Here is a 12,412-nt window from a genome sequence, read left to right as displayed (position 1 = left end):
GAGGTATGGTAGTCTAACCCCAACCTTAAAGGGATAGTCTGGGGAATGTCTACTACCAAAGATATGAGGTATGACTGTCTAACCCCAACCTTAAAGGGATAGTCTGGGGAATGTCTACTACCAAAGATATGAGGTATGACTGTCTAACCAGAACCTTAAAGGGATAGTCTGGGGAATGTCTACTACCAAAGATATGAGGTATGACTGTCTAACCCGAACCTTAAAGGGATAGTCTGGAGAATGTCTACTTCCAAAGATATGAGGTATGACTGTCTAACCCGAACCTTAAAGGGATAGTCTGGAGAATGTCTACTTCCAAAGATATGAGGTATGGTAGTCTAACCCCAACCTTAAAGGGATAGTCTGGGGAATGTCTACTACCAAAGATATGAGGTATGACTGTCTAACCAGAACCTTAAAGGGATATTCTGGGGAATGTCTACTACCAAAGATATGAGGTATGACTGTCTAACCCGAACCTTAAAGGGATAGTCTGGGGAATGTCTACTACCAAAGATATGAGGTATGACTGTCTAACCCGAACCTTAAAGGGATAGTCTGGGGAATGTCTACTTCCAAAGATATGAGGTATGACTGTCTAACCCGAACCTTAAAGGGATAGTCTGGAGAATGTCTACTTCCAAAGATATGAGGTATGACTGTCTAACCCGAACCTTAAAGGGATAGTCTGGGGAATGTCTACTTCCAAAGATATGAGGTATGACTGTCTAACCCCAACCTTAAAGGGATAGTCTGGAGAATGTCTACTCCCAAAGATATGGCTGTCTAACCCAAACCTTAAAGGGATAGTCTGGAGAATGTCTACTTCCAAAGATATGAGGTATGACTGTCTAACCCGAACCTTAAAGGGATAGTCTGGGGAATGTCTACTTCCAAAGATACGGCTGTCTAACCCGAACCTTAAAGGGATGTTTGAGATTTTGCCAATCAAGCCCTTTTTTTCTACTTACCTAAAATCTCAGACTATCTCCAACCTCTCCTGCCTGTATATAGACAACTTCTCCATGAACGCCCAGTGTGGCATCCCTCTGCTCCAACCTCTCCTGCCTGTATATACACAGAGCCTTCGGAAATTATTCAAACCTCTCAACTTTTTACACATCCTATGTTACAGGCTTATTCTAAAATATATATTTTTTTTTTGCTTTGTCATTGTGGGGAATTGTGATGTCATTATGGGGTTTTGTGATGTCGTTATGGGGTATTGTGATGTCATTATGGGGTATTGTGATGTCATTATGGGGTATTGTGATGTCATTACGGGGTATTGTGTGCAGATTGATGCGAAAAATAAACGATTTCATCCATTTTAGAATAAGGCTGTAATATAACAAAATGTGGAAAAAGTTAAGGGGTCTGAATACTTTCTAAATGCACTGTATGTCATAGTCCCCACTGTTAATGTGGTATCACTATAATATGGAATAGCTCTCCTCTACAATATTCCACTGTATGGTTGGAGCAGAGGGCTGCCCCTGTGTGTCATTCAGAGGGGTTGGGATGAAGCAGAAGTTGCCTTTGATAAATAAATGTTAATGTCTTGTACTGCAGACGGATGGCCAGGAGGTGGCGTCTGTGGTCAGTGCTCAGGAGATCAGAGTCGTAGCTGAGCTGCTCCAGATCTCCCCTGAGGGACTCCAGAAGGCCATCACACACAAAGTCACGGTCAGGACACAGCATTTCTACTGAGCTTCTCCACTCCCTGAATACAGTATCTAGTACTCTATCATCTCTACTCCCTGAATACAGTATCTAGTACTCTATCATCTCTACTCTATCATCTCTACTCTATCATCTCTCCTCTATCATCTCTACTCCCTGAATACAGTATCTAGTACTCTATCATCTCTACTCCCTGAATACAGTATCTAGTACTCTATCATCTCTCCTCTATCATCTCTACTCTATCATCTCTACTCCCTGAATACAGTATCTAGTACTCTATCATCTCTCCTCTATCATCTCTCCTCTATCATCTCTACTCTATCATCTCTCCTCTATCATCTCTACTCCCTGAATACAGTATCTAGTACTCTATCATCTCTCCTCTATCATCTCTACTCTATCATCTCTACTCTATCATCTCTCCTCTATCATCTCTACTCCCTGAATACAGTATCTAGTACTCTATCATCTCTACTCCCTGAATACAGTATCTAGTACTCTATCATCTCTCCTCTATCATCTCTACTCCCTGAATACAGTATCTAGTACTCTATCATCTCTCCTCTATCATCTCTCCTCTATCATCTCTACTCCCTGAATACAGTATCTAGTACTCTATCATCTCCACTCCCTGAATACAGTATCTAGTACTCTATCATCTCTACTCTATCATCTCTACTCTATCATCTCTACTCTATCATCTCTCCTCTATCATCTCTACTCCCTGAATACAGTATCTAGTACTCTATCATCTCTACTCCCTGAATACAGTATCTAGTACTCTATCATCTCTCCTCTATCATCTCTACTCCCTGAATACAGTATCTAGTACTCTATCATCTCTCCTCTATCATCTCTACTCTATCATCTCTACTCTCTGAATACAGTATCTCGTACTCTATCATCTCTACTCCCTGAATACAGTATCTAGTACTCTATCATCTCTCCTCTATCATCTCTACTCTATCATCTCTCCTCTATCATCTCTCCTCTATCATCTCTACTCCCTGAATACAGTATCTAGTACTCTATCATCTCTACTCTATCATCTCTCCTCTATCATCTCTACTCTATCATCTCTCCTCTATCATCTCTACTCCCTGAATACAGTATCTAGTACTCTATCATCTCTCCTCTATCATCTCTACTCTATCATCTCTACTCCCTGAATACAGTATCTAGTACTCTATCATCTCTCCTCTATCATCTCTACTCTATCATCTCTCCTCTATCATCTCTACTCCCTGAATACAGTATCTAGTACTCTATCATCTCTACTCCCTGAATACAGTATCTAGTACTCTATCATCTCTACTCCCTGAATACAGTATCTAGTACTCTATCATCTCTACTCCCTGAATACAGTATCTAGTACTCTATCATCTCTACTCCCTGAATACAGTATCTAGTACTCTATCATCTCTCCTCTATCATCTCTCCTCTATCATCTCTACTCTCTGAATACAGTATCTAGTACTCTATCATCTCTACTCCCTGAATACCGTATCTAGTACTCTATCATCTCTACTCTATCATCTCTACTCCCTGAATACAGTATCTAGTAGTCTATCATCTCAACTCCCTGAATACAGTTTCTAGTACTCTATCATCTCTACTCTATCATCTCTACTCCCTGAAGACAGTATCTAGTACTCTATCATCTCTACTCCCTGAATACAGTATCTAGTACTATATCATCTCTCCTCTATCATCTCTACTCCCTGAATACAGTATCTAGTACTCTATCATCTCTACTCCCTGAATACAGTATCTAGTACTATATCATCTCTACTCTATCATCTCTACTCTATCATCTCAACTCCCTGAATACAGTATCTAGTACTCTATCATCTCTACTCTATCATCTCTACTCTATCATCTCTACTCCCTGAATACAGTGTCTAGTACTCTATCATCTCTACTCCCTGAATACAGTATCTAGTACTCTATCATCTCTACTCCCTGAATACAGTATCTAGTACTCTATCATCTCTACTCTATCATCTCTACTCCCTGAATACAGTATCTAGTACTCTATCATCTCTACTCCCTGAATACAGTATCTAGTACTCTATCATCTCTACTCTATCATCTCTACTCCCTGAATACAGTATCTAGTACTCTATCATCTCTACTCCCTGAATACAGTATCTAGTAGTCTATCATCTCTCCTCTATCATCTCTACTCTATCATCTCAACTCCCTGAATACAGTATCTAGTAGTCTATCATCTCTCCTCTATCATCTCTACTCTATCATCTCTACTCTATCATCTCTACTCCCTGAATACAGTGTCTAGTACTCTATCATCTCTACTCCCTGAATACAGTATCTAGTACTCTATCATCTCTACTCCCTGAATACAGTATCTAGTAGTCTATCATCTCTCCTCTATCATCTCTACTCCCTGAATACAGTATCTAGTACTATATCATCTCTACTCCCTGAATACAGTATCTAGTAGTCTATCATCTCTCCTCTATCATCTCTACTCCCTGAATACAGTATCTAGTAGTCTATCATCTCTCCTCTATCATCTCTCCTCTATCATCTCTACTCCCTGAATACAGTATCTAGTAGTCTATCATCTCTCCTCTATCATCTCTACTCCCTGAATACAGTATCTAGTAGTCTATCATCTCTCCTCTATCATCTCTACTCTATCATCTCTACTCTATCATCTCTACTCCCTGAATACAGTATCTAGTAGTCTATCATCTCTCCTCTATCATCTCGCCTCTATCATCTCTACTCCCTGAATACAGTATCTAGTACTCTATCATCTCTCCTCTATCATCTCTCCTCTATCATCTCTCCTCCCTGAATACAGTATCTAGTACTCTATCATCTCTCCTCTATCATCTCTCCTCCCTGAATACAGTATCTAGTACTCTATCATCTCTCCTCTATCATCTCTACTCTATCATCTCTCCTCTATCATCTCTCCTCTATCATCTCTCCTCTATCATCTCTACTCCCTGAATACAGTATCTAGTACTCTATCATCTCTACTCTATCATCTCTCCTCTATCATCTCTACTCTATCATCTCTCCTCTATCATCTCTCCTCTATCATCTCTACTCCCTGAATACAGTATCTAGTAGTCTATCATCTCTCCTCTATCATCTCTCCTCTATCATCTCTACTCCCTGAATACAGTATCTAGTAGTCTATCATCTCTCCTCTATCATCTCTACTCTATCATCTCTACTCCCTGAATACAGTATCTAGTACTCTATCATCTCTACTCCCTGAATACAGTATCTAGTAGTCTATCATCTCTACTCTATCATCTCTCCTCTATCATCTCAACTCCCTGAATACAGTATCTAGTACTCTATCATCTCAACTCCCTGAATACAGTATCTAGTACTCTATCATCTCTACTCCCTGAATACAGTATCTAGTAGTCTATCATCTCTCCTCTATCATCTCTACTCTATCATCTCTCCTCTATCATCTCTCCTCTATCATCTCAACTCCCTGAATACAGTATCTAGTACTCTATCATCTAGTACTCTATCATCTCTCCTCTATCATCTCTACTCTACCATCTCTCCTCTATCATCTCTCCTCCCTGAATACAGTATCTAGTAGTCTATCATCTCTCCTCTATCATCTCTACTCTATCATCTCTCCTCTATCATCTCAACTCCCTGAATACAGTATCTAGTACTCTATCATCTCTCCTCTATCATCTCTCCTCTATCATCTCTACTCCCTGAATACAGTATCTAGTACTCTATCATCTCTCCTCTATCATCTCTCCTCTATCATCTCTACTCTACCATCTCTCCTCTATCATCTCTACTCCCTGAATACAGTATCTCGTACTCTAGTACTCTATCATCTAGTACTCTATCATCTCTCCTCTAGTATCTAGTACTCATCTCTACAATGACCTGTTATATACTCACTGTGTTTAATGGAGGGTCTGGTACAATGACCTGTTATAATGACCTGTTATATACTCACTGTGTTTAATGGAGGGTCTGGTACAATGACCTGTTATATACACACTGTGTCTAATGGAGGGTCTGGTACAATGACCTGTTATAATGACCTGTTATAATGACCTGTTATAATGACCTGTTATATACACACTGTGTCTAATGGAGGGTCTGGTACAATGACCTGTTATAATGACCTGTTATAATGACCTGTTATATACTCACTGTGTCTAATGGAGGTTCTGGTACAATGACCTGTTATAATGACCTGTTATAATGACCTGTTATAATGACCTGTTATAATAACCTGTTATATACACACTGTGTCAAATGGAGGGTCTGGTACAATGACCTGTTATAATGACCTGTTATAATGGCCTGTTATATACTCACTGTGTCTAATGGAGGTTCTGGTACAATGACCTGTCATAATGACCTGTTATAATGACCTGTAATAATGACCTGTTATATACACACTGTGTCTAATGGAGGTCTGGTACAATGACCTGTTATAATGACCTGTTATAATGACCTGTTATATACTCACTGTGTCTAATGGAGGGTCTGGTACAATGACCTGTTATAATGACCTGTTATATACTCACTGTGTCTAATGGAGGGTCTGGTACAATGACCTGTTATAATGACCTGTTATAATGACCTGTTATATACTCACTGTGTCTAATGGAGGGTCTGGTACAATGACCTGTTATAATGACCTGTTATATACTCACTGTGTCTAATGGAGGGTCTGGTACAATGACCTGTTATAATGACCTGTTATAATGACCTGTTATATACACACTGTGTTTAATGGAGGGTCTGGTACAATGACCTGTTATAATGACCTGTTATAATGACCTGTTATAATGACCTGTTATATACACACTGTGTCTAATGGAGGGTCTGGTACAATGACCTGTTATAATGACCTGTTATATACTCTCTGTGTCTAATGGAGGGTCTGGTACAATGACCTGTTATAATGACCTGTTATATACTCTCTGTGTCTAATGGAGGGTCTGGTACAATGACCTGTTATAATGACCTGTTATATACTCACTGTGTCTAATGGAGGGTCTGGTACAATGACCTGTTATATACTCACTGTGTCTAATGGAGGGTCTGGTACAATGACCTGTTATAATGACCTGTTATAATGACCTGTTATAATGACCTGTTATATACTCTCTGTGTTTAATGGAGGGTCTGGTACAATGACCTGTTATAATGACCTGTTATAATGACCTGTTATAATGACCTGTTATATACTCACTGTGTCTAATGGAGGGTCTGGTACAATGACCTGTTATAATGACCTGTTATAATGACCTGTTATATACACACTGTGTTTAATGGAGGGTCTGGTACAATGACCTGTTATAATGACCTGTTATATACTCACTGTGTCTAATGGAGGGTCTGGTACAATGACCTGTTATAATGACCTGTTATATACTCACTGTGTCTAATGGAGGGTCTGGTACAATGACCTGTTATAATGACCTGTTATAATGACCTGTTATATACACACTGTGTCTAATGGAGGGTCTGGTACAATGACCTGTTATAATGACCTGTTATAATGACCTGTTATAATGACCTGTTATATACACACTGTGTCTAATGGAGGGTCTGGTACAATGACCTGTTATAATGACCTGTTATATACTCACTGTGTCTAATGGAGGGTCTGGTACAATGACCTGTTATAATGACCTGTTATATACACACTGTGTCTAATGGAGGGTCTGGTACAATGACCTGTTATAATGACCTGTTATATACTCACTGTGTCTAATGGAGGGTCTGGTACAATGACCTGTTATATACTCACTGTGTTTAATGGAGGGTCTGGTACAATGACCTGTTATAATGACCTGTTATATACACACTGTGTTTAATGGAGGGTCTGGTACAATGACCTGTTATAATGACCTGTTATAATGACCTGTTATAATGACCTGTTATATACACACTGTGTCTAATGGAGGGTCTGGTACAATGACCTGTTATAATGACCTGTTATAATGACCTGTTATAATGACCTGTTATATACTCACTGTGTCTAATGGAGGGTCTGGTACAATGACCTGTTATAATGACCTGTTATATACTCACTGTGTCTAATGGAGGGTCTGGTACAATGACCTGTTATAATGACCTGTTATAATGACCTGTTATATACACACTGTGTTTAATGGAGGGTCTGGTACAATGACCTGTTATAATGACCTGTTATATACTCACTGTGTCTAATGGAGGGTCTGGTACAATGACCTGTTATAATGACCTGTTATAATGACCTGTTATATACTCACTGTGTCTAATGGAGGGTCTGGTACAATGACCTGTTATAATGACCTGTTATATACTCACTGTGTCTAATGGAGGGTCTGGTACAATGACCTGTTATAATGACCTGTTATAATGACCTGTTATATACACACTGTGTTTAATGGAGGGTCTGGTACAATGACCTGTTATAATGACCTGTTATATACTCACTGTGTCTAATGGAGGGTCTGGTACAATGACCTGTTATAATGACCTGTTATAATGACCTGTTATATACTCACTGTGTCTAATGGAGGGTCTGGTACAATGACCTGTTATAATGACCTGTTATAATGACCTGTTATATACACACTGTGTTTAATGGAGGGTCTGGTACAATGACCTGTTATATACACACTGTGTTTAATGGAGGGTCTGGTACAATGACCTGTTATAATGACCTGTTATAATGACCTGTTATATACACACTGTGTCTAATGGAGGGTCTGGTACAATGAACTGTTATAATGACCTGTTATATACACACTGTGTTTAATGGAGGGTCTGTTATAATGACCTGTTATAATGACCTGTTATATACACACTGTGTCTAATGGAGGGTCTGGTACAATGACCTGTTATAATGACCTGTTATAATGACCTGTTATATACACACTGTGTTTAATGGAGGGTCTGGTACAATGACCTGTTATAATGACCTGTTATATACTCACTGTGTCTAATGGAGGTAACTAAGGTCAATTGCTGTTGACCTTCAGAGAGGAAGACCTATAGATTGGTACCATGATAAACCCTTTAAGGAGAGAGCGAGGAAGACATATAGATTGGTACCATGATAAACCCTTTAAGGAGAGAGAGAGAGGAAGACATATAGATTGGTTCCATGATAAACCCTTTAAGGAGAGAGCAAGGAAGACATATAGATTGGTTCCATGATAAACCCTTTAAGGAGAGAGAGAGGAAGACATATAGATTGGTTCCATGATCAACCCTTTAAGGAGAAAGAGAGGAAGACATATATATTGGTTCCATGATAAACCCTTTAAGGAGAGAGAGAGGAAGACATATATATTGGTTCCATGATAAACCCTTTAAGGAGAGAGAGAGGAAGACATATATATTGGTTCCATGATAAACCCTTTAAGGAGAGAGGAGGAAGACATATAGATTGGTTCCATGATAAACCCTTTAAGGAGAGAGAGAGGAAGACATATAGATTGGTACCATGATAAACCCTTTAAGGAGAGAGAGAGAGAAGACATATAGATTTGTACCATGATAAACCCTTTATGGAGAGAGAGAGGAAGACATATAAATTGGTACCATGATAAACCCTTTAAGGAGAGAGAGAGGAAGACATATAGATTGGTTCCATTATAAACCCTTTAAGGAGAGAGAGGAAGACATATAGATTGGTACCATGATAAACCCTTTAAGGAGAGAGAGAGGAAGACATATAGATTGGTACCATGATAAACCCTTTAAGGAGAGAGAGAGGAAGACATAATGATTGGTACCATGATAAACCCTTTAAGGAGAGAGAGAGGAAGACATATAGATTGGTTCCATGATAAACCCTTTAAGGAGAGAGAGAGGAAGACATATAGATTGGTTCCATGATAAACCCTTTAAGGAGAGAGAGAAACTCAAGACGAAAACATTTGACAGTGCAAATTTAAAGAAGAGTATAACTTTCCTTTGATTGGTTGTGATGAGTTGTGTTCCACCAATCCGAGCTGTGTGTTCTATTGGTAACTAACTGACCTCTCTGTGTTATGTCTCTCCAGGAGACCATGAGGGAGAAGATCTACACCCCTCTGACGGTTGAGAGTGCTGTAGACGCCAGGTAGGAACCACAGATAATACCCCCTAACTTCACTACAACTCCCAGCATGCACTCTTCAGAGTGCTGTAGACGCCAGGTAGGAACCACAGATAATACACCCTAACTTCACTACAACTCCCAGCATGCACTCTTCAGAGTGCTGTAGACGCCAGGTAGGAACCACAGATAATACACCCTAACTTCACTACAACTCCCAGCATGCACTCTTCAGCGTGCTGTAGACGCCAGGTAGGAACCACAGATAATACACCCTAACTTCACTACAACTCCCAGCATGCACTCTTCAGAGTGCTGTAGACGCCAGGTAAGAACCACAGATAATACATTACATTACATTTAAGTCATTTAGCAGACGCTCTTATCCAGAGCGACTTACAAATTGGTGAATTCACCTTCTGACATCCAGTGGAACAGCCACTTTACAATAGTGCATCTAAATCATTTAAGGGGGGGGGTGAGAAGGATTACTTATCCTATCCTAGGTATTCCTTGAAGAGGTGGGGTTTCAGGTGTCTCCGGAAGGTGGTGATTGACTCTGCTGTCCTGGCGTCGTGAGGGAGTTTGTTCCACCATTGGGGGCCAGAGCAGCGAACAGTTTTGACTGGGCTGAGCGGGAACTGTACTTCCTCAGTGGTAGGGAGGCGAGCAGGCCAGAGGTGGATGAACGCAGTGCCCTTGTTTGGGTGTAGGGCCTGATCAGAGCCTGGAGGTACTGCGGTGCCGTTCCCCTCACAGCTCCGTAGGCAAGCACCATGGTCTTGTAGCGGATGCGAGCTTCAACTGGAAGCCAGTGGAGAGAGCGGAGGAGCGGGGTGACGTGAGAGAACTTGGGAAGGTTGAACACCAGACGGGCTGCGGCGTTCTGGATGAGTTGTAGGGGTTTAATGGCACAGGCAGGGAGCCCAGCCAACAGCGAGTTGCAGTAATCCAGACGGGAGATGACAAGTGCCTGGATTAGGACCTGCGCCGCTTCCTGTGTGAGGCAGGGTCGTACTCTGCGGATGTTGTAGAGCATGAACCTACAGGAACGGGCCACCGCCATGATGTTGGTTGAGAACGACAGGGTGTTGTCCAGGATCACGCCAAGGTTCTTAGCGCTCTGGGAGGAGGACACAATGGAGTTGTCAACCGTGATGGCGAGATCATGGAACGGGCAGTCCTTCCCCGGGAGGAAGAGCAGCTCCGTCTTGCCGAGGTTCAGCTTGAGGTGGTGATCCGTCATCCACACTGATATGTCTGCCAGACATGCAGAGATGCGATTCGCCACCTGGTCATCAGAAGGGGGAAAGGAGAAGATTAATTGTGTGTCGTCTGCATAGCAATGATAGGAGAGACCATGTGAGGTTATGACAGAGCCAAGTGACTTGGTGTATAGCGAGAATAGGAGAGGGCCTAGAACAGAGCCCTGGGGGACACCAGTGGTGAGAGCGCGTGGTGAGGAGACAGATTCTCGCCACGCCACCTGGTAGGAGCGACCTGTCAGGTAGGACGCAATCCAAGCGTGGGCCGCGCCGGATATGCCCAACTCGGAGAGGGTGGAGAGGAGGATCTGATGGTTCACAGTATCGAAGGCAGCCGATAGGTCTAGAAGGATGAGAGCAGAGGAGAGAGAGTTAGCTTTAGCAGTGCGGAGCGCCTCCGTGATACAGAGAAGAGCAGTCTCAGTTGAATGACTAGTCTTGAAACCTGACTGATTTGGATCAAGAAGGTCATTCTGAGAGAGATAGCGGGAGAGCTGGCCAAGGACGGCACGTTCAAGAGTTTTGGAGAGAAAAGAAAGAAGGGATACTGGTCTGTAGTTGTTGACATCGGAGGGATCGAGTGTAGGTTTTTTCAGAAGGGGTGCAACTTTCGCTCTCTTGAAGACGGAAGGGACGTAGCCAGCGGTCAGGGATGAGTTGATGAGCGAGGTGAGGTAAGGGAGAAGGTCTCCGGAAATGGTCTGGAGAAGAAAGGAGGGGATAGGGTCAAGCGGGCAGGTTGTTGGGCGGCCGTCGTCACAAGAAGCGAGATTTCATCTGGAGAGAGAGGGGAGAAAGAGGTCAGAGCACAGGGTAGGGCAGTGTGAGCAGAACCAGCGGTGTCGTTTGACTTAGCAAACGAGGATCGGATGTCGTCGACCTTCTTTTCAAAATGGTTGACGAAGTCATCTGCAGAGAGGGAGGAGGGGGGGAGGGGGAGGAGGATTCAGGAGGGAGGAGAAGGTGGCAAAGAGCTTCCTAGGGTTAGAGGCAGATGCTTGGAATTTAGAGTGGTAGAAAGTGGCTTTAGCAGCAGAGACAGAGGAGGAAAATGTAGAGAGGAGGGAGTGAAAGGATGCCAGGTCCGCAGGGAGGCGAGTTTTCCTCCATTTCCGCTCGGCTGCCCGGAGCTCTGTTCTGTGAGCTCGCAATGAGTCGTCGAGCCACGGAGCGGGAGGGGAGGACCGAGCCGGAGTTGTAATACCCCCTAACTTCACTACAACTCCCAGCATGCACTCTTCAGCGTGCTGTAGACGCCAGGTAGGAACCACAGATAATACACCCTAACTTCACTACAACTCCCAGCATGCACTCTTCAGAGTGCTGTAGACACCAGGTAGGAACCACAGATAATACACCCTAACTTCACTACAACTCCCAGCATGCACTC

The 12,412-nt window shown here is 42.2% G+C and overlaps 1 pseudogene; it reads left to right on the top strand.

The window, feature by feature from the left end:
• Positions 1 to 12,412, top strand: part of LOC135530979 (unconventional myosin-XV-like) — a 135,852-nt pseudogene that overhangs the window by 52,396 nt on the left and 71,044 nt on the right.

This window comes from Oncorhynchus masou, unplaced genomic scaffold (assembly GCF_036934945.1).
Source record: "Oncorhynchus masou masou isolate Uvic2021 unplaced genomic scaffold, UVic_Omas_1.1 unplaced_scaffold_1474, whole genome shotgun sequence".
NCBI lineage: Eukaryota > Metazoa > Chordata > Actinopteri > Salmoniformes > Salmonidae > Oncorhynchus > Oncorhynchus masou.
Note: the sequence above shows the minus strand (reverse complement) of the source record. Positions and strands in the feature narration are given on the sequence as shown.